General features: G+C 44.4%; 1 protein-coding gene and 1 pseudogene across 2 annotated transcripts in view; one reads left to right on the forward strand and one right to left on the reverse strand.

Annotated features, from left to right (window-relative positions):
- The window catches only part of SLC9A7 (solute carrier family 9 member A7), a 117578-nt gene that overhangs the window by 71071 nt on the left and 18969 nt on the right, over positions 1–27538 (reverse strand). The window lies entirely within an intron of this gene.
- On the forward strand, positions 990–21133 carry LOC118654233 (annotated as a pseudogene).

The following is a 27538-nucleotide window of genomic DNA, read 5'->3' on the forward strand; positions in this document are numbered from 1 at the left end:
CAGGGTTCCATGTTGCTGGGGTTGCCATGGAGACCCTTAGCTAGGGTAGAACCCCACAAAGAAGCCATCTTAGAAATGGCCAGAAGCCTTCACGAGGCTATATGGATCACGTTCCCTGTGTATGTGCAGACCTGGGAACGTACATCCCCAGACAGCCTCATTGGGAATGAATACGGTAAGTAGGTGGGGGTGACCCTAGTTGAGTGGCCCATGGGGCTCCACAAAGTTATGCTAAAAGCCCATTGGGAAAAGGCTGCTGGTGACTGCAGCTGCCAGAGTGACCAGTGGGACTCAGACCCAGGAGTCCCCCAATGGCCAGCAGCTGCTCTGGCAACCTATGGGAAGGTGGGAAGGTTGGCCACCATGTGGGGCTGTTGGGAATCACTGCATCTTGAAAGCAGGATGGCTTCAGACCTTCTGTTCCCTTCTTTCTTCCTTCCCATACCCACCCACACCCCAAACAGTCTTCGAGGTTAATGCATGCCTCTGCCGTCTGGAGGGGACCCCAGGAGGCTCACCATACACCAGCTGGGTCTATGGCAGCACAAGGCTCTACCCTCCCGCAACTGTGAGCCCCATCTGGGAGTACACCCCTCCCCAGGCCTCAGAAGATTCCTATGCAAGAGGCACCTTCCTAGAGAACATCAGGACACAGCGACGGAGTCCGGACCTGTTGGCGCTGGGGCCTGCGGTGCCTTCCTCCATCCCTGTCCCCAGCAGTGCCTACGGGCCCCCTGACTTTCCTAGGAGCTTCTTTCCTCCAACCAGAAGCCCCCCCAATCCAGCGGTCTATTCCGCCCCCAACCTCCAAGGAGCCCTGCCCCCGTCCACATGTGGTGAGGCTCCCCCAAAGGGACAGGGAGGTTGAGGAGGGGGATGGGGTCCAAGGCAAAGTTGGGCTGAGCCTGGTCCCTCTTGCCCCCCTGTCCACCACACCAGAGGCCTGGGATTGTGCGCCATGCAGGGTGGTTCTGAGACGGTGTGATAGCATGTGTACCAGGCACAGCGGAAGTCCGGCAGAGCGAAAGTCCGGCAGAGCGAAAGCCGCTCCACAGTGCCACCTGTGCAATGCCGGTGGTCAGACGATGACTAGGCAGAACAAGCCCCAAAGGCGCCCGGTAAGAGCCCAAGCCGGCCTCCCCTCACCCAGGTACTCTGTTCTCACTCCGGGCAGGGATCTCTGCCCTCACACTCTATGAGAACCCACATCCCCCTCCCTGCCCCATCCACTCAGGGACCCAGCTCTGTACAGGAGTGTCTACCCTCAGCCCACCCTCGGGCAGCAAGCAGGCACGCCGTCCACTCCCTGCACAGCAGTTTTCATCCTTGGCTACACACTGGGATCACCGTGGGGCCCTCCCGAGATGGGTTGATTTACTTGGTCTGGGGTGCTGCCTGGGCATCAGGATTGTTTTCGACTCCCCAAGGGAGTCCAATGTCCGCCAACGCTGAGAACCACTGATGAAGCACCCCACGCCATTTGGAAAGCCCCGGGACAGGAGGCCATGTCCTCACCCCTCAGAGCACCCTCAGTCTATGCCTTGTCCAGGAAGCCCTGCCTGCACCCTGACCCTCACCTCCTGGGTCCTCCACCCACCAGTGCACTGACCCTCATTTTCTTGCTGCCCCCAGAAGGTCAGCAAGCGGGCAGGTGCCCAGTGCACCAACTGCCAGACAACCATCACGGCAGTGTGGCGGCTGAATGCCAATAGAGACCCCGTGTGCAATGCCTGCGGCATTTATTACAAGCGACACCAGGTGTGCCCTGCCTCTTGGAGCCTCCCCCCTGCACCCGCATCCCACTAACCTGGCCTTCCTTCTCCTTTTCCTTTCCTGTATTCTTCCTATCTCCCTTCCTCTCTTCTCCCTGTTATTCTCCTCCCTCCTCCTTCCCTATCACCCTTCTCTTCTCTACACCTTCATCTCCTCCCTGCCTGTCTTTTCCCTCCTGCTCCCTTCTCTCTCCTCCATTTCTCATTTCCTTCCCCCTCCCCTCCAGCCATCAGCTAGTCCTATGGCTAGAGGCTCCCTCAGCCTTTCCATTGCTTAGGGCCTCACAAGCTCATGACTCCTTAGGGCATTATCTGTGCCACAGCTGGGGCCTGCTCCCCTAGTCCTTGACCCAATTCCCGACTGTTAAGGAGTGGGGTGGAAAGGGTGTCCCTGCTGGAGACACAGAGGCAAAAGTCTGAGGTTGGGGAACACTCATGGCCTCTCTTTCATCAGGTGAACCGACCACGGACCGTGCAGAAGGGTGGTATAAAGTCTAGAAAACCCAGGCCATCACAGAAAGAAAAGAAGCCAGTGTCGAGCCTGGGAGGCACAGGACCAGCTGAGGCTCCGGCTGGTGGCTTCATGGTGGTGGCTGGGGGCAGCGATGGTGGGAATTGTGGGGAAGTGGCCTCAGGCTTGAGACTGGGCCCACCTGGTACTGCCCATCTCTACCAAGGCCTGGGCCCCGAGGCGCTGTCAGGGCCTGTCAGCCACCTCATGCCTTTCCCCGGGCCCCTGTTGGGTTCACCCACAGGCTCCTTCCCCACAGGCCCCATGCCTCCCACCACCACCAGCACTGTGGAGGCGCCACTCAGCCCATGAGGACACAGAGCATGACTCAGAGCAGGGGTAGGGTCCCTCTCCGCGTGGAGCCAGAAGTTTCTACAACCCAACCTCTGGGCCCCCCACAGCTCTGGTCTGGACCATCAACGATTTGTAAAATAAATCATGAGAGTCCTGAAGTTGGAGGTGTGAGTCTGAGTGGGACTGAATAAAGAGCCGTGGTAGGTGGGGTGTGCAACGGTGCCTGTGGTTCTCTGGTGATGGCGTGAGGCCGTGTGAGACAGCACGTGTCACCCTTCATGATAGTGGGTTATGATGTGCAAGTATAAGAGTGTACTAGTATGTGAGACCATGTGTGACAGCAACCAGGGTGTATGATATGGCGTGTACCTGCACACGTCATGGGCAGAGACAGTGTAGTGGCTGACTCCTCTGTGAGGTGGTGACCATGGGGGTGAGGTTCTGAGAGATGGTGTGCACGACACGAGGCAACTGTAAGAAACGGGGCACCAGTGACTGTATGAGAGGATGTGGGGGTATGTGTGTAACGGGGTGTGCTGAGGCAACATGTGAGGCTGTGCTCATGTGATTGTGCACCCTGCAGGGTGGTTCTGAGGCGGTGTGACAGCATGTGTACCAGGCACAGCATTTGCTCAATAAACATTTCTGGGATGCTCACCAAGGGCTGTGTAGGACGGAATGTGGAGACCTAGCAGTATGACCTGAGGTACTGCGTGTCAGGAGGTCTTTGTGGGTCTGGCAAGGGCCGCACTTGTGTGCAAGCATGTGTATGTGAGCGTATCGCACATCCTGTGCCCTGTCACAGTGCCTCCGAGTGGCTGACAGCGTGAGCAGCTCTGTACACTTGCTTGTGGAGGTATCAATATGTATACAGGTGCAAGTGAGGGACCCACCTCCAGGGGACAGAAGACATGTTCAGGACAGGAATGGGAGGCCAAGATTGGGGCTGGAAAGACAGCCAGCAAGAAGGGCAGAGGCCGGTCTGGGACCGTGGGGTTGTCCATGGGCCCTCCTGTCACTCATCTCTTATCTCTCTCAGCCCAGCTCGGCCTGCAGCCCTGTGGGAAATGGTAGAGAAGGAGGGGGGAGATTAGGAGAACAGAATAACCTCTAGGGGGGATATTTAGACCCCATAGGTGGTGAGCTCCCCACAGTGCCAACTCCCTCCCCAACACACCCACTCACCTGGGTGAACTGCTCCCCCTAAAGTGGAATCTGTTCTTCCATGGAACAAACCCTCACATCGGAGCATGCACGGAGTCAGGTGACATCCTAACCCAGACAGGTTAAGCGTCTCTCCCAAGGCCACACAGCTGGTGGCACAGGGCTGAGCCAGGCTCCGTGACTTAGCCCCACACTGCCCAGAGGCTCCTAACCGCAAGCAGCCCTGTTTCCTGAGTGCTCACTGTGGTCAACAACAGCGGAAGGCTCAGGTGCTTTCCTTCATGAACACCTGAAAAAATACTCTAGTCCGGCCGGTGTGGCTCAGTGGTTGAGCATCAACCCATGAACCAAGAGGTCACTGGTTCGATTCCCACTCAGGACACATATTCGGGTTGTGGGTTCCATCCCCAATAGGGGGCGTCCAGGAGGCAACTGATCAATGATTCTCTCTCATCACTGATATTTCTATCTCTCTCTCCCTCTCCCTTCCTCTCTGAAATCAATAAAAATATATATTTTAAAAAGTTATCCACCCAACATGAAATTTTAAAGCTGTGATTCCAGCAGTTTTCTCCCCCATGCTCAACATCCCCCTAACACCTCTAACTCAACAGGTCCAAGAGGTAGGTAACTCTGTCCATCCTGTAAACATTGTTTCTCTTCCCCCGTGAGAACCAGATACCTGTGAGTCATCCCATCTCATTTATCCCCATGGCAGTCATCTAGTTCTGCAGAGGAGCATCCATTCTCCTCACACCAACTCTTTTTAACAGCCATCCCACTCCTCAGCAGCCAACCTCAAAACCACAAAAAGAACAGTAATTCCAAAATAAACATCTCTGCCTAGCTTAAAGTCTTCCACCTGAGGCAGGGTAGTTAGATGTTAGGAGAATTTTTGACAAGTGGGAAAAGGGAAACTGAGGCAAACGGTTAGACAAATAAGGCCAAACAAGTAAAGCAATTTACAGCCAGGTAGTAAATCCCGACATCTTATCTTCCCTAACCAAGGACACTTGAGAGCAATCAGCTTACATCTCTGCTCCCTAACCAGAGAGTAAATAACTTAAATCACCCTGGTCAGGGAGATAGATAACAGAGACCCAATTAGTGCCCAGCCAAACCCAAGAACAGATGAAGTCAGGGGAACAAATAACAAAAGACCCAATTAGACCAAACAAATCCAAGATAGATGCAAAGCTGACCAGAAAATGACCCTGGTGTCTCTATGAACTCATTTTGGTGCCTCAACCTATTAAAGAACACACCGGGAAAACTGATGGATATTCTGCTGAAACCCTCCCCTGAGACCTCCCCTGAGATTCTCAGCTGCAAAAGAAAGATAAATGCCTTCAAGACAAAGGGTACCAGCCTGGGTCTCTCTCTGGAGCAAGCCCATGCCTTATCTCAGGGGTGAACTTTTTATTCTCTTTCTCCTAAACGCTCACTGTCCTCAGCTTTAATAAACACACTCTTAAAATCACCTGGACTTGTGTTGTGAAATCTTTCCTGCACTGCCCACATAGTACAGGCTGGGCTGAGGCAGACTCAGGTCCAGTCCCCGTCCAGTGACACAGTGACTCCTTACAATTCTTAGGACAAGAGCCTCCACTCCTCAGCACAGCACGGTCTGTTGATTTCTTTGTGTTTAGAAGGTCCTGCGGTTTTCCTTAAGACCATCTCAGTGAATGGAGCTCTCACAAAGGATATGAAACCCGTTAGAGCGAATTTTCTGACTAGTGAGCAGCATGCCCAGTTCACATCTGACGTCCACAGTCACCGTAGGCCATGGTCGGCAAACCGCAGCTCGCGAGCCACATGGGGCTCTTTGGCCCCTTGAGTGTGGCTCTTCCACAAAATACCACGTGCGGGTGCGCACGTACAGTGCGACTGAAACTTCGTGGCCCATGCACAGGAGTCGGTATTTTGTGGAAGAGCCGGTATTTTGTGGGAGAGCCACACTCAAGGAGCCAAAGAGCCGCATGTGGCTCGTGAGCCGCAGTTTGCCGAGCCACAGTTTGCCGAGCCACAGTTTGCCGACCACTGCTAGGGGATCATCCAGCCATTACTGGAAAGCCCAGGTCACCAGTCAGCCAGCACCCTCTCAGTTTCAGAAGAATGCCAAGGCCTACCTGACTGCCCCCACAGGAGAAGGGACCCAAGGCTCACACATGGGGTGTCCCCAAAAATGTATACACACTGTAACAGCTGCTAGCTCAATTTTGAAAATGAAACCCATTTTAATGAACACCGCCTTTATAATTACTCAAAGTGTGTGTATACAGTTTTGGGGACACATTCACGGCGGCTGGCTGACTGAATAAGCAAAATGTGGTCACAAAAAGGAATTGGCATCTGTGAGGTTGACCTATTTAAGGCTATCACTCAAATCCAAACAACTGGCTGCCTCCTTAATAACAGCGTGGCAGCACCTAAGCAAAGAAGTCCAAAGAGATATTAACCATGAAAGGAAGAGAAAGGAAGCCACAAGAAAGGACATACTTTCTGTTCAGAATAACAAAAAGGGACACATCACCCTTAGTAAAGGTACTCAAAATAGGTTAGCAAAATACAAGGGTAAGTGTTTGGAGACTATGCCAGCCACTGGAAAGTAGAGCCCAAGATGTCTTTTTCCACCACCATGGAGTAGGACCTAGGCCAGTGATGGCGAACCTTTTGAGCTCGGCGTGTCAGCATTTTGAAAAACCCTAACTTAACTCTGATGCCATGTCACATATAGAAATTTTTTGATCTTTGCAACCATAGTAAAACAAAGACTTATATTTTTGATATTTATTTTATATATTTAAATGCCATTTAACAAAGAAAAATCAACCAAAAAAATGAGTTCGCGTATCACCTCTGACACGCGTGTCATAGGTTTGCCATCACTGGACTACGTTGTCTATTTCTTCCTTCCACATGCCTCTCAGTCACTCAGTCCCAAACTATAGTTTTTGTTTGCAGAGAGATGAAAACTGTCTCCCTGGACTCAAAGTACTGATACCAAGTAACACTGAACAGAACAAACAGTAGTAACCTAGGATCGGTTAGAGTGATCAATCTAATGACAGCACACACAATTGGAAACTCACCAGGTTACACATTCAACAAATATTTATTGAGCAGTTTACCACATGCCAGGCACTGGGAATACAGTGGTCAACAGAGTGAGAAAAATCCTAATCCTAATGCACATTCTAGTAGGGGAAATAACAATTTAAAAACAAGATATAGAGTCCTGGCCAGGTGGCTCAGTTGGTTGGAGCATCGTCCTGTATACCAAAAGGCTGCAGCTTTGATTCCCAGTCAGGGCACATGCCTAGGTTGCAGGTTTGATCCCCAGTTGGGGTGAGTATGAGAGGTGGCCAACTGATGTCTCTCTCTATATATATGTCTATCTCTATCTTTATCTATCTCTCTCTATCTCTATCTCCCTGTCTCTCCATTCCTCTCTCTCTAAAAATCAATAAAAACATACCCTTGTGTAAGGATTTTAAAAAAGATAAATTACATAATACTTTAGAAGTACTATGGAGGAAAATAAAGGAGGCAGGAGCACAGGTAGTGTTGTGTGTTGTGGAAGGTCCTGGAGAAGGACAATGGTGCAATAACACAGAGCAAGGAAAGAGGCTTCAATGAAAAGAAAATGTGAAAACCATCATAAATACAGCAGGTTACCTGCTCATCTTCCTGCCATTATATTCTCTGCCAGTTATTTTTTCCATGTTTTTAAAAACAAAATCTCGCCAAACCGGTTTGGCTCAGTGGATGGAGCGTCGGCCTGCGGACTGAAAGGTCCCAGGTTCGATTCCGGTCAAGGGCATGTACCTTGGTTGCGGGCACATCCCCAATGGGAGGTGTGCAGGAGGCAGCTGATCGATGTTTCTCTCTCATCGATGTTTCCTTTTTTTTCTTCTCATTTTATTTCTTTTTATTTATTTATTTTTTATTGCTTCATCGATGTTTCTAACTCTCTATCTCTCTCCCTTCCTCTCTGTAAAAAATCAATAAAAAATATTTAAAAAAAAAATCTCCACATCTTGATTACTTCAAGTAACAAAAACCAATGTTCATCTCATCATGTGACAAATACAGGTTGAGAACCCACTCTATGTATCAGGCCCTGTAAAGCGCTAACCCACACCCTAACCCGACCACATAAAGTGCACAGTGGTTCCTATCCCCTGAGAATCCATAATCCAATTGAAGGTAAATTGTAGAAAAGAAAAAAACAAGCACTGGTGCAGAGTCTAGTGATCATCTTTTAGTTTATTACAGCAGTGGGAGCTCACAGTTCCCAGTGAGTCATCTTTCAGTCGAATGCTGTGTGGGCAGGGAGGTCACCTCACCATCTAGCGGGGTGCTGACAGCAATCTAATGTAACAGAAAGGAAAGATCCGCTGCAAAATGCACCGTGAACAAGTTGAATATGGTGATTAAGATCCGAATGAGGCTACAGAACAAAGAGAAGTAAAAGAAAACAAGGCTTTGGGCGTAGGTGGCTGGTCAGACGTGGATACCATTTACAGAAGTGAGAATGCCCAGTGGCAAAGCTGGCATTCAAAATGGAAGGTGCTATGTCGTCACCTAAACTGATTTCACGGCCAAGTACCTTCAGGGGGAAACAGCCCAAATGATGAGAACATTTGCTTCCAAGAAAGAGAATGGGACAAATTTCTGTCCACGGACAAAGGGAGACCTATTTTTCAGTTATCTTCTCCTGGAACTTTTGAATTCTGTACTATTGCATGTATTATCTTATTAAAAAATAATTTTTTCCAAGTAGCGAGTTTCAGGACTGTATTGGAGAAATGACATATAGGACAGGACATAAAGACCCGTAAGCCAGCTATGTGAAAATGATACCAGAAACCACAGATCAGAGAGTAAAAGACAGCTATCCGCACAAGGACTGGCCCCTCCCCATTTAAGCAAGCTGAGTGAAAGCAGGGACAACTGGGCAGTCAGAAAAACCTCCTACGTGACAGGAAGAACCCCATTCAAAAACACCACTAAAAGTATCATGGAATGCACCTGGAATAGGGGAGATGTGAGGACCCCCATAGATTTCAAGGTAAGAGAATGAAGGTTGTCTTCAGAGTAAGGCAGCAAAACTGCCATTATGTTAGATGTAATTGTCAAATTGTGGGAGTAAACTAGGGGCTTAGCTGTTTGTGTGCCCTGAAGAGCCTGGGAATCCCCAAACTGCAAGCGACCCACCTGGAATGCACCTGAAATTCATTTGGGGGAAATCCAGGCCACTCAATGGTATCCAGTTTGGGAAAAAAAATACTGTGAAAGAGGAAGAAATGCAAACCTCCAAAACTCAGATGGTGACATCACCCATACAGCCACTGGTTTAAAGGACATAGTACCTTCCCTGGCCAACAGTGGGGAACGTATAAGGCTATCCCTACCAAGGAGATGGACCCATCAACCTTTTCTAGTCTAGGTATGAGCATATAAAAACCAATTGCCTCTGTTCTTATTCTGTCCTAAGTAACCTTCTGATGACAACCCGGGATTCCCTGCTGCTTGTCTACACAGAGCAGATGCTCCACTCTGCTTCAACTTCCATCTGCTATGCTTAACGCCAACTCTCTTCTCCTACCTTAATAAAGTGGCACTGTGGTTGAGGTTTGGGCTCTCTGAGCCTGATTAACATGAGCCTAGTCCTGATCACTCAGGCTGCTGACATTGTGCTAAGTGAAATAAGCCAGTCAGAGAAAGATAAATATCACATGATCTCACTCATTTGTGGATTATAATGAACAACATAAACTGATGAACAAAAACAGATCTAGAGACAGAGACGCATCGATCAGACCCTCAAACCTTAGAGGGAAGGTAGGGGAGGGTGAGGGTAAGAGGGAGAGATCAACCAAAGGACTTGTATGCATGCATATAAGCATAAGCGATGGATGTGGACAACAGGGGGTGAGGGCAGGACTGGGGGGATGAGGGGACAATGGGGGGATAAGGACACATTTGTAATACCTTAATTAATTAAAAAGAATACATTAAAAAAAGCACTTCATCTTATGGTCCGGCAATGTCATTGTCTACACTCTGGGCCCAGGTACATGCTAACGATGTGGCTCTTTTGGCTTGCAAGCCTTTTCCTGGAAGCATGTGTGCCACAGGCCTTAACATCAAACTGCAAAAGCATCTGTTTTCCCAGTTCTGTTTCACAGCTCACCCCTGAAATGACAACTATAGCTGTATCCTCCAGCTCTGTTTCAAGGTTGACAGACAGTACCAATATTTTCTGCTAATCTAGTCACTTCAAACAGGGGTATAAATCACTGTTAAAAGCGATCAAAAAATACCTTGGCATAAAGCAATCACAAAAATCTCAAACATACGGACTCTTTATTATTCATTACTGAATTAACTGTCCTACTTGGCCTTGGCCGACTGAGCACTACACACAGAAGAGAGAAAATCTCTTATGGCTTAGGGCATAAAAGGCAAGCTGTATTCCTCCCCTCCCAGTCCCATTCACTCCCTTCTGCCTCTAAGACATCGGTTCTCAACCTGTGGGTCGCGACCCCTTTGGCGGCCGAATGACCCTTTCACAGGGGTCGCCTCAGACCATCCTATATCAGATATTTACATTACGATTCATAACAGTAGCAACATTACAGGTTTAAAGTAGCAAAGAAAATAATTTTATGGTTGGGTCACAACATGAGGAACTGTATTTAAAGGGCCAGAAGGTTGAGAACCACTGCTAAGACAACCATCACTCATTGTAGTCTACATCCAGTCCAAGGTTTAGTAAATATACATATCCAAAAATAAATAATATTCTTTTGCTTCTTATAACTTATATAAATAGTATCATGTAGAATTAGGAAAAAGGGTTAGTTGCTGGAACAAAGACCAAAATAATAGTGGCTTAAACAAGACAGGAGTTTATATTTCTCTCATGTGAGAGTCCCGAGACAACATGGTGGTCCCCCTGTCTTACTGGTCTACCAACCTCAGGGTGTTGGCCTCACCATCAGGCTCACATTTCAGAGAGAGAAAATTGAGGGCAGGACAAGGAAAGGCTCTTCTCTTCCCTTTATGAGGACAGCCTCTCTTACACCTACTGGCCAGCACCTGGTCACATGGTCACATCTAGCTGCAAGAGAGGCTAGAAAAGAAAGTTTTCTTTCTAGGAAACCATTTCTCCTTCTAAAATTCAATTACTATGGAAGAAATAGAAAGCAGATACTGGGGGACAAGTAGAATTCTCTGCTATATTTACTGGATGTATTTTGCTGCATCTCCCTTTTTTCAATATTATGTTTTTGAGAGTTACCCATGTTCAAAACATAGAAGTTCATGCATGTTCATTGCTGTTAAATTATACCTTGTACATCTTATGAGAGCTAATGTGACATATCTGCTTTAGAATTAAATATGATGTATGTAAATATAGTGTATAGCCCAGTAGATGTGGCTCAGTGATTGAGCATCAACCCATGAACCAAGAGATTACTGGTTCAATTCCCAGTCAGGGCACATGCCCAGGTTTTGGGCTCAAAACCCAGTAGGGGGCATGCAGGAGGCATCCGATCAATGATTCTCTCTCTTCAGTGTTTCTTTTCCCTTTTTTAAAAATATTTTTTTATTGATTTCAGAGAGGAAAGGAGAGGGAGAGAAAGAAACATCAATGATGAGAGAGAATCACTGGTCAGTTGCCTCCTGTGCCACTCTCACACCCCCATCACCCGCAACCCAGGCATGTGCCCTTGACCGTAATCGAACCCGGGACCCTTCAGTCCGCAGGCTGACACTCTATCCACTGAGCCAAATAAGCTAGGGGTCTCTTCAGTATTTCTATCTCTCTCTTCCCCTCTCTCTAAAATGAATAAAAACCTACTAAATAAAAAAATAAATATAGTGTATATTTATAAAGTGTTTGGAAATGTGATGTCAATTAAATGCTAAACTATATGGATCAGTCTCAGATACAGTCTGGTTGTTTTATAAAGCCTTTACAGTACCCTACTGCAAGCCAATTAAAATAGAAAACTGATAATACTAAACTATATACAAGAGGAACTAAATGGTCCCTGACTCTCTGTTATTGTAGTCAAGCATGACAAGGATGGTGTCCTGGGTTTCGTGGCAATTGAAACAAAAAGAAAAACAGTGTTCCATTTGATTTGCATCATTTTGATAAAGGAAAATAAATCAGTTAAGAGAAATTAAATGTTTGTTTAATCCTAATTCTAAAACGAATCTGACACGTGACCCCTTATCAAAGCTCAATTAACAAGAAAGGATAACATCTCTAACAACCACTGATACAGAAAATGCACAAGGCTTCTCCAGGAAAATGTTTTCTTGGTTGATCCTTAACAAGTAGAGAATTTACTAGTAACATTAAAAATTTATCTGCAGCCCGGCCAGGGTGGCTCAGTGGTTGAGTGTCGACCTATGAACCAGGAGATCACAGTTTGATTCCCAGTCAGGGCACATGTCCAGGTTGTGGGCTTGATCCCCAGTGTGGGGCGTGCAGGAGGCAGATGATCAATGATTCTCTCTCAGCATTGATGTTTCTATCTCTCTCTCCTTCTTCCTTTCTCTCTGAAATCAATTTTTAAAAATTAAAAAAAAATGTATCTGCAGAGGATCATGTTAGTGTTCCAGGCTCATGTCAACGTGGATTCCTATCCAGCAGGGAACATCTATGAGGACCTGGCCACTCAGGAAAGGCCAATTCTGTCCTGGTCACTTCCCTTTGGTGTGGTACTTGGAAGCCATATTATTAGTGACTCTAGCATAATAAGGGGATTTTTCTCTCTCCTATAATTAACTCAAGGTTTCAAACCATTTTGAAGAAGTGAAAAGATACTGGTTATTTCTGTGGGATTTTTTTTTTCATGACTGTGAAACATCCAAATATAGTATCTTCCTTTTAACTTTTACTCATATTCAGTAGTTATTTTTTCTAAACCACAGTTAAAATACATTACCCCGATGTTGTTTGCTTCTAAGTATTTGGCCCAAACAGAAAAAGCATATTTCAGTATGTTAAGAGATAACAGCTTCAAATCAATCAGTGCAGGATAAGAAATACTTATTGAATACCCACTTTATACTATGGGTTTTACTTACAACATTATCTCTTCATTTTCAACATAACTTTATGAGCTAGGGATTATTAAAACTACTTTACTGTTAAGAAAATCAGATCTTCTAATGCAGTGATGGCGAACCTATGACATGTGTGTCAGAGGCGACACGCGAACTCATTTTTTTGGTTGATTTTTCTTTGTTAAATGGCATTTAAATATATAAAATAAATATCAAAAATATAAGTCTTTGTTTTACTATGGTGGCAAATATCAAAAAAATTCTATATGTGACACGGCACCAGAGTTAAGTTAGGGTTTTTCAAAATGCTGACATGCCGAGCTCAAAAGGTTCGCCATCACTGTACTAAAAACTTGCTTATTTCCAGTTAAGCAGTCAAATATCCTTGAAATTTTCTTACTATTTATTTTTATGAGAAACTTATTTTTAACTCTTTAAAATTCACACTTTTACAAAAATAGAATCTAGAAATAATTTAAACTGTGGTTAATCCCCAATCACCCCTGAAATAAATTGATTCCACATAGATGAACAGATTAAAAAGCTGTGGTACATTTACTAGTACACAATGGAATACTATGCAGCTGTAAAAAAGAAGGATCTCTTACCTTTTAAGACAGCAAGGATGGACCTGGCGAGTATTAAGCTAAGCGAAATAAAAGTCAGAGAAAGTCAAGTATCACATGATCTCACTTATATGTGGAATCTAATGAACAAAAAAACCTGATGAACAAAAATGATCCAAAGACATTGAGGCATGGACAGACTGATGAGTCTCAGAGGTGAGGGAATGGGAAAAGATTAACCAGAGACTTTATATGCATATATGCATAGCCCATGGACAGACAATAGTGTGGGGAAGGTCTGAGGAGGGGAAAGGAGTGGATTAGAGGGGGTAAATGCGGGGGGGGGGGACATCTGTAATACTTTCAACAACAAAGATAAATTTTTTAAAACCCTAAAAAATATTAAAATATGCATTTTTTTTCCTTAAAAAAAATAGCTGGTTTCAAGGAGAAAAGTAGAGATTAGCATATATAGTCAATGGAAGAAAAAACACTGAACAAAAAAGATTGCTAAGATAGATTTTAAAATACTAATTTCTATGGTCTGAACGTTTGTGTTCCCCCCAAAATTCATATGTTGAAAGCCTAACCCCAAAGTGGATGGTAAGAGATGGAGCCTTTGGAAAGTACTTACATCACAAAGATGGAACCCTCATAAATTGGATTAGTACTTTATAAAAGAGGTTCCAGACAGATCCCTAGTCCCTTCTGCCATGTGAAAATACAACAAAAACAAAACCAAAGAACAAGTTGACTGAATAGGTTTTTCTCTGTAATGGCTGAAGTGCAGCTAGTGCCTGAAAATGGTCACGATCTATACTAATAAAAGGGCAATATGCTAATTAGACTGGAAGTCTTCTGGACATCCTTCCTGACAAAGCCCCAGTGGTGGGGGCCAAGGCAGAGGTGGTTAGGAGCGATCAGGCCAGCAGGGGAGAGCAGTTAGGGGGCGATCAGGCCGGCAGGGGAGAGCAGTTTGGGGCCAATCAGGCTGGTAGGGGAGGGAAGTTTGGGGCCAATCAGGCCAACAGGGGAGGGCAGTTAGGGGGTGATCAGGTCGACAGGGGGGAGCAGTTAGGGGGAGATCAGGCAGGCAGGCAAGCGGTTAGGAGCCAGCGGACCCAGACTGCAAGAGGGATGTCCGACTGCTGGGATTGGGCCTAAACTGGCAGTCGGACATCCCCCAAGGGGTCCTGGATTGGAGAGGGTGCAGGCCGGGCTGAGAGATACCCCCCATGCAAGAATTTCATGCACCGGGCATCTAGTATTTTAATAACTGTGTTATTATTTATTGCTCCTCAAATTCAAATATGAGTCCAGTGATATAAGATTAAGTTCTGGATCTAATAAAATTTTTGTGAAGGTGCCATCATCCTTCGTTAATTAAGAATGACAAATGTGATATATAGTGTATTTTTCAGCCTTGAGAAGTCTTTGCGCACACATTACCTAATTTTTCCCCTAATGCATGCGTTAGTCTTCTTGTATAAATCAAGATGCTGGAATCTAGAGATAGTAAATGATGTGCTCAAGTACCAAAAGGTACTGAAAGAGAGAAGCAGTGACTCAGACCCGAGACTTCTGACTCCTGAACCAGTGCTCACATATATAGAACTGGATGCACAATACATCTTAAAGTGGCTAACTGACAAAGTGAATGTTTGCAGAACCTTTGAGGGCTCTGCCATCCTGTAACATATGGTAAAGATATGCTTTTTTTCAGAGTCCCTAAGCTTATAGCAAATGAAAATCAAACAAAAAAGGACTCCCTGTTGCCTGCATTACTCAGCCACTAGATGCCGAGAGCCCTGAGATGACTAAGGCAGATCCCACTCTGTAAGATAAGAAGCTCTAGCACAGAGCAGAAGTGCTGCAGTAGAAGCAAGTGCTAAGGGAGCACAGAGGAGGGGAAGTAATTACCTTACCCAAATATGCTTTCAAACTCCCCACTGACTCATCTAAAAGAACATTTAAAATAACAACTGTGAGGAATCTAAGCCTCTCTATCAAGAAAGCACTCACTGTTCTGGTTCAAAATATCCAGCAGCAGCAGCAGCAAATTGGAGGTCTGATTTATACCCAAACAGGAAGCAATGAATCTGATCATCAACAGGCAAATAATTCTCAACTGTCTTCAAGACCCTATTTGGAGTTATTTTGATAATAATTTCGTTTTTCTTCATTTCTTTTTCCTTTTTTTCTGTCTGAATCCAGTTCCTTGCTGTTTTGTGAAAGGGAACGCACCCTGTCCTAAAGTCATTTGGCTTCTAGATAAAGCCAGAAATCTGACCAAAAGGATAGGGCTGCCTAGGACAAATCAAAACAAAAACACTAGACCTGGTCCTCCATCCTGCACATCTGGTCACATGAGTTATGCCAACATGCCCTCACCAGAATAATCTAATTGCATTTTGCCAATGAAATGATTGGAAGGGGTATCACATTCTTGAACATTGCAGATAGAAGCTATGTCATAAAAAGCAAAGTTGCAATTGCAGTCTACTAGTACATTCCTAGAAAATACTCGAATGGTGCTTCAAGTCCTATAAATGGACATATATGTTATAGACATTCATTACACCAGGGGTCAAGTGAATAGAAATCTCACTTAGTACCACAAAAATTGCCCTAATACTTCTTTTGGTAATTACTATTATGTTTCGGTAATAAAGTGTTACCTTAAAGTCATTAAGAAAAAATACTGTTCAAGGAAATCTAAGCGGTCCTTATCTTATATATATAAGCCTAAGTGACCATTACGACTGAACAGCCAGAACGAACAAATGACCAGTCAACCAGTCGACCAGTCGCTATGGCATACACTGACCACCAGGGGGCAGACACTCAATGGAGGAGCTGCCCCGTGGTGGTCAGTGTGCTCCCACAGCAGGAGCGCTGCTCAGCCAGAAGCTGGGCTGGTGAGCACAGCTGCGGCGACAGGTGCAGTGGGGCCAGGATGAGCGTCAGCAGAGCTGCGCCTGGCCCTGGCTGGGGCTCCTCCCCAGCCAACTCCCACTTCGGCACTGCTACATCCCTGGGGGTGGGTGTGTGTGTGTGTGTCGGACTTCTGGGTTTCAAGCCTGGCCTGCAGGGATCAGGCCAAAACCCGGCAGTCCAACATCCCCCGAGGGGTCTCAGATTGCGAGAGGGCACAGGCCAGACTGAGGGACCCCATCCATGCACGAATCCGTCCACCAGCCTATAGTATCCTAATAAATATTTATTAGGATCATCCAAAACCTTCAATGTCCTTAGAAACATACTTTGAATATTTAATCCAACTGATGAGTTAAAGTAAACATAAATCCAATTAGAACATCAATGAACACAATAAAAAAACAGACAGAAGCCTAGCCGGTGTGGCTCAGTGGTTGAATGCTGACCTATGAACCAGGAGGTCACAGTTCAATTCCAGGTCAGGACACATGCCCAGGTTGCAGGCTCGATCCCCAGTAAGGGGGCGGGGGGGGGGGGACAGTGCAGGAGGCAGCCAATCAATGATTCTCTCTCATCATTGATGCTTCTATCTCTCTGTCCCTCTTCCTTCCTCTCTGAAATCAATAAAATTATTTTTTAAAGAAACAAAAAAGACAGAAGAAAAGCCGTAATCAACCAAAAAAAGTTACCTGAAGAAAACCATACAAAATAAGCTTAAAATTTTGCACTTTTGGCTGACAAGAGCAAAATGGAAAACATGACAATAAACATGAGTTTCCTATTCTAGCCTAAGGCTTCATATATCAAAAATGTATTTTCTTGCTCCTGTGCTCTATGAAGAATCTGTCACAGGGTTCTTGTGGAAAATGGGAGGAGGGGAACCACACATATCAACAATAACTTTAACATTTTTCTCCAAAATGCCAAGGCATTCCACATAAAAGTAGGCCTCCGAGAAAACTAAAGACATAATGTTAGTTTGGTTCTATAAGGGCAATCCTGGGGGTGAAATATTGGAGGGCAAAATAATATGATCCAATCTGTCATTTCCTGATGTTTTTGACTGAAATTATTTTTTGAAGAATTAATAATATATTCTTTAAGAACATTTCTTTCTCAAATACCAACATTTTCAGCCAAGCTTCTGACAGGAGCTGGATGAATAACCAACACAACTAAGGTCATTACTGAGAACCTTAATAGCTGGTCATTTAAAAGCTCTATAAGCTACAGTTCCAGATATGTTGGTTATAAAGATATTTGTTATTAAATAAATCAAAGCCCTAGCTGGTTTGGCTCATTGGATAGAATGTCGGCCTGCAGACTCAAGGGTCCCAGGTTCAATTCCGGTCAAGGGCACATGCCTGGGTTGCAGCTTGATCCCTGGGGGGTGGCGGGGGGAGCAGGGGCAGCCGATCAGTGATTCTCATCATTGATGTTTCTTTCCCTCTCTCCCTCTCCCTTCTTCTCTGAAATCAATAAAGATATATATATTTTTAAAAATCAAAGATCCTGATATGTATATTCTTGCCTGCTAAAAAGAAGTTCTAAAATCACAAACAAGAGTTTCCTCAGAAAGCACTTGAGCAATTACTTGATTCAAGCACCAAAATGTGGTACCACTGAGCAGGCACCTCATCACACCCACATCCTGTCTTTTCCCAGTCCTGACAACTGTGATTATCTTTGTGATCCTATTTGAAGATGTAATTTGATTTAACTTGAGTTGTTCATACAAAATTCCAGAGAATAATTTTATCCTTAATAGAGTTTAATATAAAAGTCTGATTAAATTCAACAGCTCTAATAGATAAGGCTCTTTCTACTTCTAAAGTTAAGTCATTTATGAGATCTGCCAAGAGACTTTATTAATAATTCTCCAGAATGGTCGAGAACAGAATGGTCTCCACTTCACCATTCTAATCATCCAGGAGAAGAGTAGAATTTTCAAAGAGGCAAATAGTTCTCCTCGGTCATGTTGCCCTGGATAGAAATCAAAACGGCAAGAGAACAGGAGACTAGGGAAATGGCACACTCCTCAGCCTCTGGTTTCTCTGGCTTCCAAAGCTAGGAGCAAATGATTCTCTTTTTAAAAATTCATCCTTCCAAGAAATAAATACGTTTGCTTTGAAATTCCATTTCCTGTAGAGTCATCTTCAGATGCTGCACCGTTTTAAATTAGTGTAATTATCACAACACAGCCTGGCTTCTGAAGTAATGTCCCAGGACTAAACAAAGACCCTCCCTCCATACTTCCCCACCAAAGGCTATGGAGACTCTCAGGCAACCAATCATTGAGCAATCACGAACCAAGCAATCAAGGATAATACCTTTATGGACCTTATGTTCTAGTGCAGGTAGGGAAGAGTAGCCAAATAAGTAAACAACAACAAAAAAGAGATGATTATGTATTGTGGTAAATGTATTCGTGAAGGCCGTTGGTAACATTCACCAGCAAGAGGCATTTTTTGTTACATTTTGCTTCCCACATCTCCAATCAACATATAACTTTATAGTTTGAACTATTAATCGTACAAACACTAGAATAAACATGGGTTTTTTATTCTAGTCTAAGTGTTGATAAGCCAAAAACCAATTTTGATATCCTGTTCTTTAAGAAAAACTTGTCTCTGTTTTTTTGTGGGTGGTGAGTGGGACAGGGACTAGATACCAGAAAAAACAATAGCCTTAATTTTACGTTGCCCTAAAATGCAAAGGTGTCCCACACATAAGTAGTCTATGAATATGGGTTTCAAAACAAACATAAAGCCTTAACTTAGTTTCATTATGTTTTAGAATTGTCACTGCCTTAATGTCTAAACAACTATCTTAAGTCCTCCTAATAAGAGAGAAATGCCTATTTGTTTATGGCTTTTATAAATATAAATACAGTGACCTATGGCTTTTTTACTTTTTTAATATTTATTGTTGATATTCCTCTTTTCTCCCCCACTGAGCCCCTCCTCCTGGTTCCCGCCTCACCTCAGGCCTTCACCTCACTATTGTTGTATATTCATGGCTTTTTTTCAAAAATATGCTTTTATTGATTTTAGAGAAAGAGGAAGGGAGAGATAGAAACATTGATAAGAAAGAAACATCAATCAGCTGCCTACTGTATGCCTCCTACTGGGGATTGAGCCTGAAATCCAGGCATGTGCCCTGACTGGGAATCTGACCAGTGACCTCTTGGTTCATAGGCCAACGCTCACCCACTGAGCCACACCAGACAGGCTCTATGGCTTTTTTAAAAAACCACTTAGTTTCTGTGACAATGCTGGTTAATCTAGCTAACAGTTATTTGCAGAAAAATGGAGCACAACAGAGTTTTTCTTTGTTTAATCCTCACCTGAGGATATGTTTTTATTGATTTTAGAAAAAGAAGAAGGGGGAGAGAGAAAGAAAAAATCAATTTGAGAGAGAAAGAAACACCAATTGGTTGCCCCCATATGCACCCTGACCACCACCCAGGTTTGTGCCTTGACTGGAAATTGAACCCACAAACTTTTGGTGTTATGGGACGATGCTTCAACTGATTGAGCCACCCAGTCAGGTCTAGAGTTTCTCATATACAAGAACTATTTTCTTCCCAAACCATAGTTACTTGATTTATTCTATGATTATTTGTAAAAACTAAACTTCAGTGAGGCAAGAAAATAGTTTTATCAACCCCATTTATGATGTTTAATTTAAGTATCCTAGATAATAAAAGGGTAATATGCAAATTGACCCTAACAGCAGAATGACTGGGAATGACTGGTCACTATGACACACACTGACCACCAGGGGGCAGACACTCAATGCAGAAGCTGCCCCCTGGTGGTCAGTGTGCTCCCACAGGGGGAGCTCTGCTCAGCCACAAGCCAGGCTGATGGCTGCCAGCACACTGGTGGTGGCGGGAGCCTCTCCCGCCTCCTCAGCAGCGCTAAGGATGTCCGACTGCAGCTTAGGCCTGCTCCCCGCTGGCAAGTGGACAGCCCCTGAGGGCTCCCGGGCTGCCAGAGAGATGTCTGACTGCCGGGGATTGGGCCTAAGCCGGCAGGTGGACATCCCCCTAGGGGTCCCAGACTGTGAGAGGGCACAGGCTGGGCTGAGGGACCCCCCCCCCAAGTGCACAAATTTTTGTGCACTGGGCCTCTAGTTACATATAAAAAACAAGTATTAAAGAAAGTAACCAAACAAGACTTGAATGGTGGTAAGAGGTTTCAGCAGCCATGGCTCCCAATGTGGCTGACTCCGCCCCAGAGGATTCCATGCCCTGCTACTGGGGCTGCCCAGGGCCAGCAAGGGTACTGAGGCACCTAAATTGGCCCAAGGGTAACTATGGATACCGGGAAACTGGTGAGCAATGCAATGGTAGTGGAGCTCAGTGAGAAGAATTTGGACATCCCTCTGTGCAAAAATGGCTTTCTTCTACATGTCTTCTCTCGGACTGTGAGGCAGGCAGACATGCTGCATGACCTCATGGAGAAGAGGAAATAGAAGCTTGATTCTGTGACTGAATTTCACACCCCAGACTCTCTTCTGACCCAGAGAATCACGGGAAGGCTCATTCACCCCTTGAGTGGATGTTCCTACCATGAGGGGTTCAACCCCCACAAAGGAGCCCATGAAAGATGACATCACTGATCAGATGATAATGAGAAGGTCTTGAAAATCCGCCTGGAGGTTACCAGACTCCAGACTACCCTGCTGGTGGTGGTATACTGGAAATGGGAATTCACGCTGCCATTGCTGCATCCCAGACCCCTGATGTGTTTGTGAGCATCCTAGCAGCCTTCTCCAAAACCAAATCCTAGTAACAGGCCAGGTGAGACTGCACCACTGCTCCTCACCTGGAGGCATGATTCCTGTTCTTAGGTGCTGGGCAGAGGGGAGAGGTGGTCTGAGAGGGATGAAGAGTGAAGAGTGGTGAGGGGCTCAATAAAAATATTGGAAGAGCAGCAGTGTTGTAGTGAAGCGATTTCTTTTACATATAGGAATCTTTAAAAGTATGAGTAATTATTTTTAAAAAACTGATTGGAGGGTATAAGTAGAAATAGGGAGGTGCAGTACTATTTCTAAGAAATCAAGTTTTCATTTCCTCTGGATTGGTGACAATATTTTTTAAAGCCAGTGCCCTAAGTCCTCAGTTTTTATCTCAAAACGTCATGGTGCCAAGCCAAGGAATGTAGGAAATCAGACTTCTGTCCTGTCTGCCCTATAGTTTGGGACATGGAGGGTTTGACTACTGACCCTGGTTTCCCACACCATGAGATCAAAAAATCATCTCCACAAACCCATTTTACAGGAGTCATAGGGAGGGTGGGGCAGGCTGGTCTCACTCCCTTCCTGACTTACCAGTCCACCTGCTCTCATGGGTAAGTGCTCAGCAACCACTTAAGGTGTGCCCCAATCCTGCCCTCTTGCCTTCTTTCATCTATGATGTGTGAAGAGACCCTTTAAATAAATGAGCAAGTGTCCTAAGCAACGTCATCCAATGACTGTCCTTCCTGCCCTCAAATCCTGTGACTGGGATCACTCAATAGCAGTGTAATGTATTTTCAATTAGGTGCCTTTAACAGACCAAGTGCTACCTTGTTTGGCCTGTAAATCAATAAAGTATATAAAAGTTTGTATGTGGGGGAGAGAGAGAGAGAGAGAGAGAGAGAGAGAGATATGAAGGCTGATCACAAAGTCTTTTCACAGGTACGTATACCAAAGAAACCATTAAAAATGACATTAAATAGGTGATTTGAGAGCTCCAAAACTTTATTTGACAGAATGATCCCTTCTTTGTGCCTGCAGGCCATCGTAACAATGGGAATGCGATTTACTAGATGCCACTCAAGGGTTCTCCTGTGGGCTCAAAGCACAGGTGTGTGGGAAACCTCCAGAAGATTCTTCCTTGGTAAGCAGGTGTCCTTCTCTCATGTTAGGCCACCACATGGAAACAACTGTCACCGATAGCTTCAGTCACAGCATGCTTCACTCGGTACAAAGCATAGCAATGAAAACACCAACAACTTGATCAATGTTTCCAGCAGCCTCCGCTCAGCCAGCAGTGTGAGGAAGCTGGAGTGCTGTGATAACACATCAGGCTGCCAGCAATGTCGACCTAGAAACCCAGTCACCACTTGCTGGCAAAGATTAAAAGTCATGATGAAAAAGCTACATTAGCTCTACCCACTTAGCCAAAAAATAAAAAGGTGAATAAATACATAAATCACCACCACGCATAAATGGTGGACTTGATGATGTCAGGGTTAATGTAACAATTCATGTATTGTAGCACAGTTTGCTTTCTTTGCTATGACTAAAAGGCTTGGGTAGAATGCCCATGTTTTAACAATCAGATTCCTTCCAAGAAAAGGAAAAAAACTACACCAAAAGCAACGTCTGAACCTGTAAGGGATCCCCAAGTGCACACCTATTGCTCAGACCTTGCTTGGGTTTTCTCCCAAAGCAAACTCACCCTGCCCAATCACATAACCTTGTGCGGCTGTAACCTGCATGAGCATTCTGACTCAGTCCTCAACAAAGGCATTTAAAAATCTATTCATTCCACTCATTTCCTATGAGGAAGAATGTGCGAGAGAGGCTCGAGGAACTGGACAGGGATTCTGGAGCCACACTGCCTGGGTTCAAGTCTCAGCTTCACCATTGACTAAGCTAGATGACCTTGGGCAAGTTACTTTACTTCTTTGTGCCTCAATTTTCTTATCAAGAAACTATAAAAGGTATTGAGTTATGAGGAATTAAATTAGTTAATACTTATAAAGTGTCCAGAATAGTGCGTGGCATAGATCATGCTCTGTTTATTAATTTAAAAAGATAAAAATGTTTACACAAATAGGAAGAGCCTCTGACCCTATTCAGACCTCTCGCCAGAGCTGTAGTTAGAGTTCTATCCTCCCTTCTGCCCAAGACCGTTTGCCTGCATTGCTAATAGGAGTCTCAGCACTTGTCATGGGTGCAGATGTTCACCAGTCTCACCTTCTCATTGCTATAACCCCCACTCAGGCCCCCTTCATCCTCAATACAACTGCTCTAAAGGCATCTCCCCAGCTGGCACTGCTAACTTTTCATTCCAAGGCATCAGTGCAGCAGCACAGCTGCAGTGATGGGTTCAAGCCAGCGACCAGATCTCCAAGATCCAAACAGGTTTTCAGTTCATACATTTACCTAGCTTTAGAGAATAATACAGGATGGGAAATACATCAGGGGCAGAAGCTCCATCTCCATGGGAGACACAGCAGCCACCAAGTACATAGCTTCTTCTGCCCCCTCACCCACACAGGTGATGTATGACTGCTATCGTGACAGCCAAGATGTGTGTAGGTCTTGCTGATAACAGAGAAGCCACGGTCCCTTTGGTCATCAATCTTTTATACCACCCTCACGCAGGCCAACGGTCCACATGCCAATTCACAGCTCCCAAGCTAGGTGCAGCTCCATACAACCACCGAAGCAGACACTACATCCTCCAATGATCTTTACTGCTTTCAAGGACACAGAGTAGGGGAGACAAAGGTCATTCTCAGGCAGGCCTAAATCAACCCGAGCCTTTGCCAACCCATGTTTTTAAATAGAATGGAGCTTCAAAGCTCCAATAGGGCAATTGAAGCCCACACTCTGTTCCCCGAATGTTTCCTGTATTGTGTCTACAATTGATCCCAAATGCCCTAACCTCAGCCACACAGCCTGGCCTGGCTTTTGGTGCACACTATACACAGCTGTGCTCCACCCAGTGTCAACTCACTGGGGGCAGAAACCTTTTCTTTACTTCCTCTTCCCACCACCTGACATCCCAGCATAGTCTCTTAAACACTAAGAGTTCAGTAAAACATTAACTAATAAATCTGGGTCACAGTTAATCTGCTAAAGTGAATAAAAGTTATGTAATTTTCAAAGTCTCAATGTCTGGATGACAGTGAGGATATACTTGAATTGTTAAAGACCACAAGCCTCATCCAAACCAGAAGTGGGGGGAAAGCCCCAGAGGGATCATAAAGCTGATCTACTACCAACCCCGTCCACAGAGTGTTCCCGTAGAGGTCCTTGTGAGTAGGGTCTGTGTCCCTGTACAATAAATAGTCACAAATGCTTAGGTATTCAACATATGACTAATCTTGTGAAAATCATAATTGGGCTTACTAGGGTCTCTTTATGGAAAGATTGAAATAGAAATTAATAGACAATAACAAGTAAGTACAAAGAACCAATCTATATAAATTAGGAATGTCCCAAAGTTTGACTTAGACGAACAACAGATTTGGTCTTCAGAAGTCACTGAATGTCTCCTGCAGTGTCATTTTGGGTATTACTTAACTGTTAGTGAGCAATGACCATGTGACGGCATGAGTAACATAAAGCACATCATTTGTATTAAGTCTATTCACAACTTGGAGTGCAGGTCGCCTTATGTGTTCTACATGCAGAAATTCTGTCAGTCTCTTGAGCAATATACAGTGGAACCTTGGTTCTCAAACCTAATTCATTCTGGAAGGCTGTTCAAGAAGTGCTTTGTTCTAAAACCAAATCATTTTTCCCATCAGACATGATGTAAATTGAATTAATTCATTCCAGATCCTCAAATGATTCCCTGTTTTAACCTTTCTTATATACAGTACTAGAGGCCCAATGCACAAAATTCATGCAAGGGACTCGGCCCCCCGCCGCTGCCGTGGCTGCCTCTGCCTCAGCTCCCGCTGCTGCAGCTTCATCCAGAAGGTCGTCCAGAAGGTCATCCAGTCTAATTAGCATACTATGCTTTTATTATTATAGATATGTCTAATGTACTATTTAATCTATAAACAAACACTTATTGTCTTACATTTATCAAACGACCCCCTACTAGCCTTAAAAGAATCACTTTCAGCACTTGTTCTAGGGGTGTCTTTCAGCATGCAACATCTTTGCTTTTTCACATGTCATTGCCTCCAAAATGCTGTCACCGGCTACCTGCTTTTCCTTTATTCAAATCAACAACAGGTTTTCTACCTCTTTGATTGCTTGTGATCATTGCTTCTGATCATTGCTTCTTTCACACCATTAGCAGCATTAGCACTCTTGATGGCCTCTTATGTTTTAAAATTGTGCTAATCCATTTCACCAGCAACAAAAGCAAAAAAACACAAAACACAAAAATATTCACAGCACAATTTCCTGAGATGTTAACAAGAAGTTTAGTGGTAAACTGACTCAACTGGTAAATTATCTCTTTTGTGGCCTGAGAGACTTCTTTCTCATGCTGATGTATCAGCATGAATGGGTTGTCAGGTCAAGAACTGAAGTTTGTTCAACAACCTGGACATTTTTTTCCGTGAACCACTTGGTTGAGAACCAAATTGTTTGAGATGGGAGATGTTCCAGGACCAAGGTTTGACGGTATTCATCTTTATTACTGTAAGAATAAAATGCTGATTATTGACTGTAAGATCTGTTAATTTTATATACAAAACAGTTAACTTAGGAAAAATGTATGAAGATGGACACAAAAAGTACAAACCATGGAGGAAAAAACTGATAAATTAGACTTTATCAAAATCTAAAAGTTCTACCCTTCAAAAGACACTATTAAGGAAATGAAAAGACAAGCCACAGATAGGGAGAAAATATTTGAAACCACTTATCTGTTAAAGAATTTGTACCCAGAAAACATAAAAAATACAGCTCAATAAGAAGACATGGGCCAAAAATTATGAATAGAGGGCCAAAGAAGGTATACAGATGGCAAATAAACATAAAAGATGTTCCCACCCTAACCACTTTACTCGGTGGTTATAGCGTCAGCCTATGGACTGAAGGGTCACAGGTTCAATTCTGGTGAAGGGCATGTACCTCGGTTGCAGGTTCGATCCTGGCCCTGGTCGGGGCAGGTGCCGGAGGCAACCAATCGATGTGTCTCTCACATTGATGTTTCTCTCTCTGTCTCTACCCCTCCCTTCCATTCTCTGTCTAAAAATCAATGGGAAAAATATCCTCCAGTGAGGATTAACAAAACAGAAAAAGGAAGGAAAAGATGCTCCACATCATTAGTCATTAGGAAAATGCAAATTAAAACAAGATGCTATTTAACAATGAAATGTCTAAAATTAAAAATTCCTAAATAACAAATGTTGGTAAAGATGTGGAACAATTGGAAATCTCACAAACTACTGCTGAGAATGCAGACGGTTCAGTCCTTTTGAAAAAGGTTGCCAGGTTTTTATAAAGTTAAACATACACTTACCATGCAACCCAGAAATCTCGCTCGATATTTATCCAACAGAAATGAAAACACATGCCCACACAAAGACATGTAGGCAAATGTTCACAGCAGCTTTATTTATAATACCCCAAACTGAAAACAACTCAAATGTTCAAAGAATGGTGAATGTCTAAGTAGTAAACTGTGATACATTCATACAATAGAATACTGCTCAGTAATAAAAAGGAACTATTGTTACACACAACATGGATGCATCTCAAAAGTAATATACTGAGAGAAACTAGGCACCAAAGGCTACCTAATATATGAATTAATTAACATGAAATTCTAGAAAAGGCAAAAGTGTAGGGACAGAAAATAGACTAGTACTAGCCAGGTAGGATGAGGGCATGGTCTGCAAAGGTGCATGAGGAATTTGGGAGGGGGGGGGGGGGAGGGGACAGAAATGTTGTATATCTTGATTTTGGTGGTGGTCACACAAGTGAATACATATGTATACTTAAAAGAAATGTATTTTATTGTGTGCAAATTTGTAGGGAGCGGCTATGGGGTTAAGCCTCAGACTGACCTGTTGGCAAAGCCACAAACAAGTCCCAGCTTAGAGGGCACAGTCCTCTTAGCATAATTAGGCTTGACCTTATGACACTCCCAGATCCTTCCTAGGTAGCTAATGGGCTATGGGAGGTCCAGCAAGTGCTGCCAAAACAAGTGAAACCCACAAGAACACTGTAACTATGGTGACCACTACCTTGTTTACCTCTGGCTATAAAATAAAGGCTCAGCTTGCCTCTGGCTCTCTCTGTGGCCTCAGCCAGGCCCAGGAAGATCCACACCAGCTTATTCTCTTTGTCTGTCTTTTCTACATCCTTCGCTGCCCTCACTCAGGCTTTCGAACCCTTGGCTGAGCTGGCCCCACACACAAATTATACCTCAATAAACCTGGCTTTTAAAAACGAATATACTAAGAAATAAAAAGGTAGACAGTGAATATTTATCGAGTGAATTAATGAAT

This window comes from Myotis myotis, unplaced genomic scaffold (genome assembly GCF_014108235.1).
Source record: "Myotis myotis isolate mMyoMyo1 unplaced genomic scaffold, mMyoMyo1.p scaffold_m19_p_4, whole genome shotgun sequence".
In the NCBI taxonomy this organism is placed as follows: Eukaryota; Metazoa; Chordata; class Mammalia; order Chiroptera; family Vespertilionidae; genus Myotis; species Myotis myotis.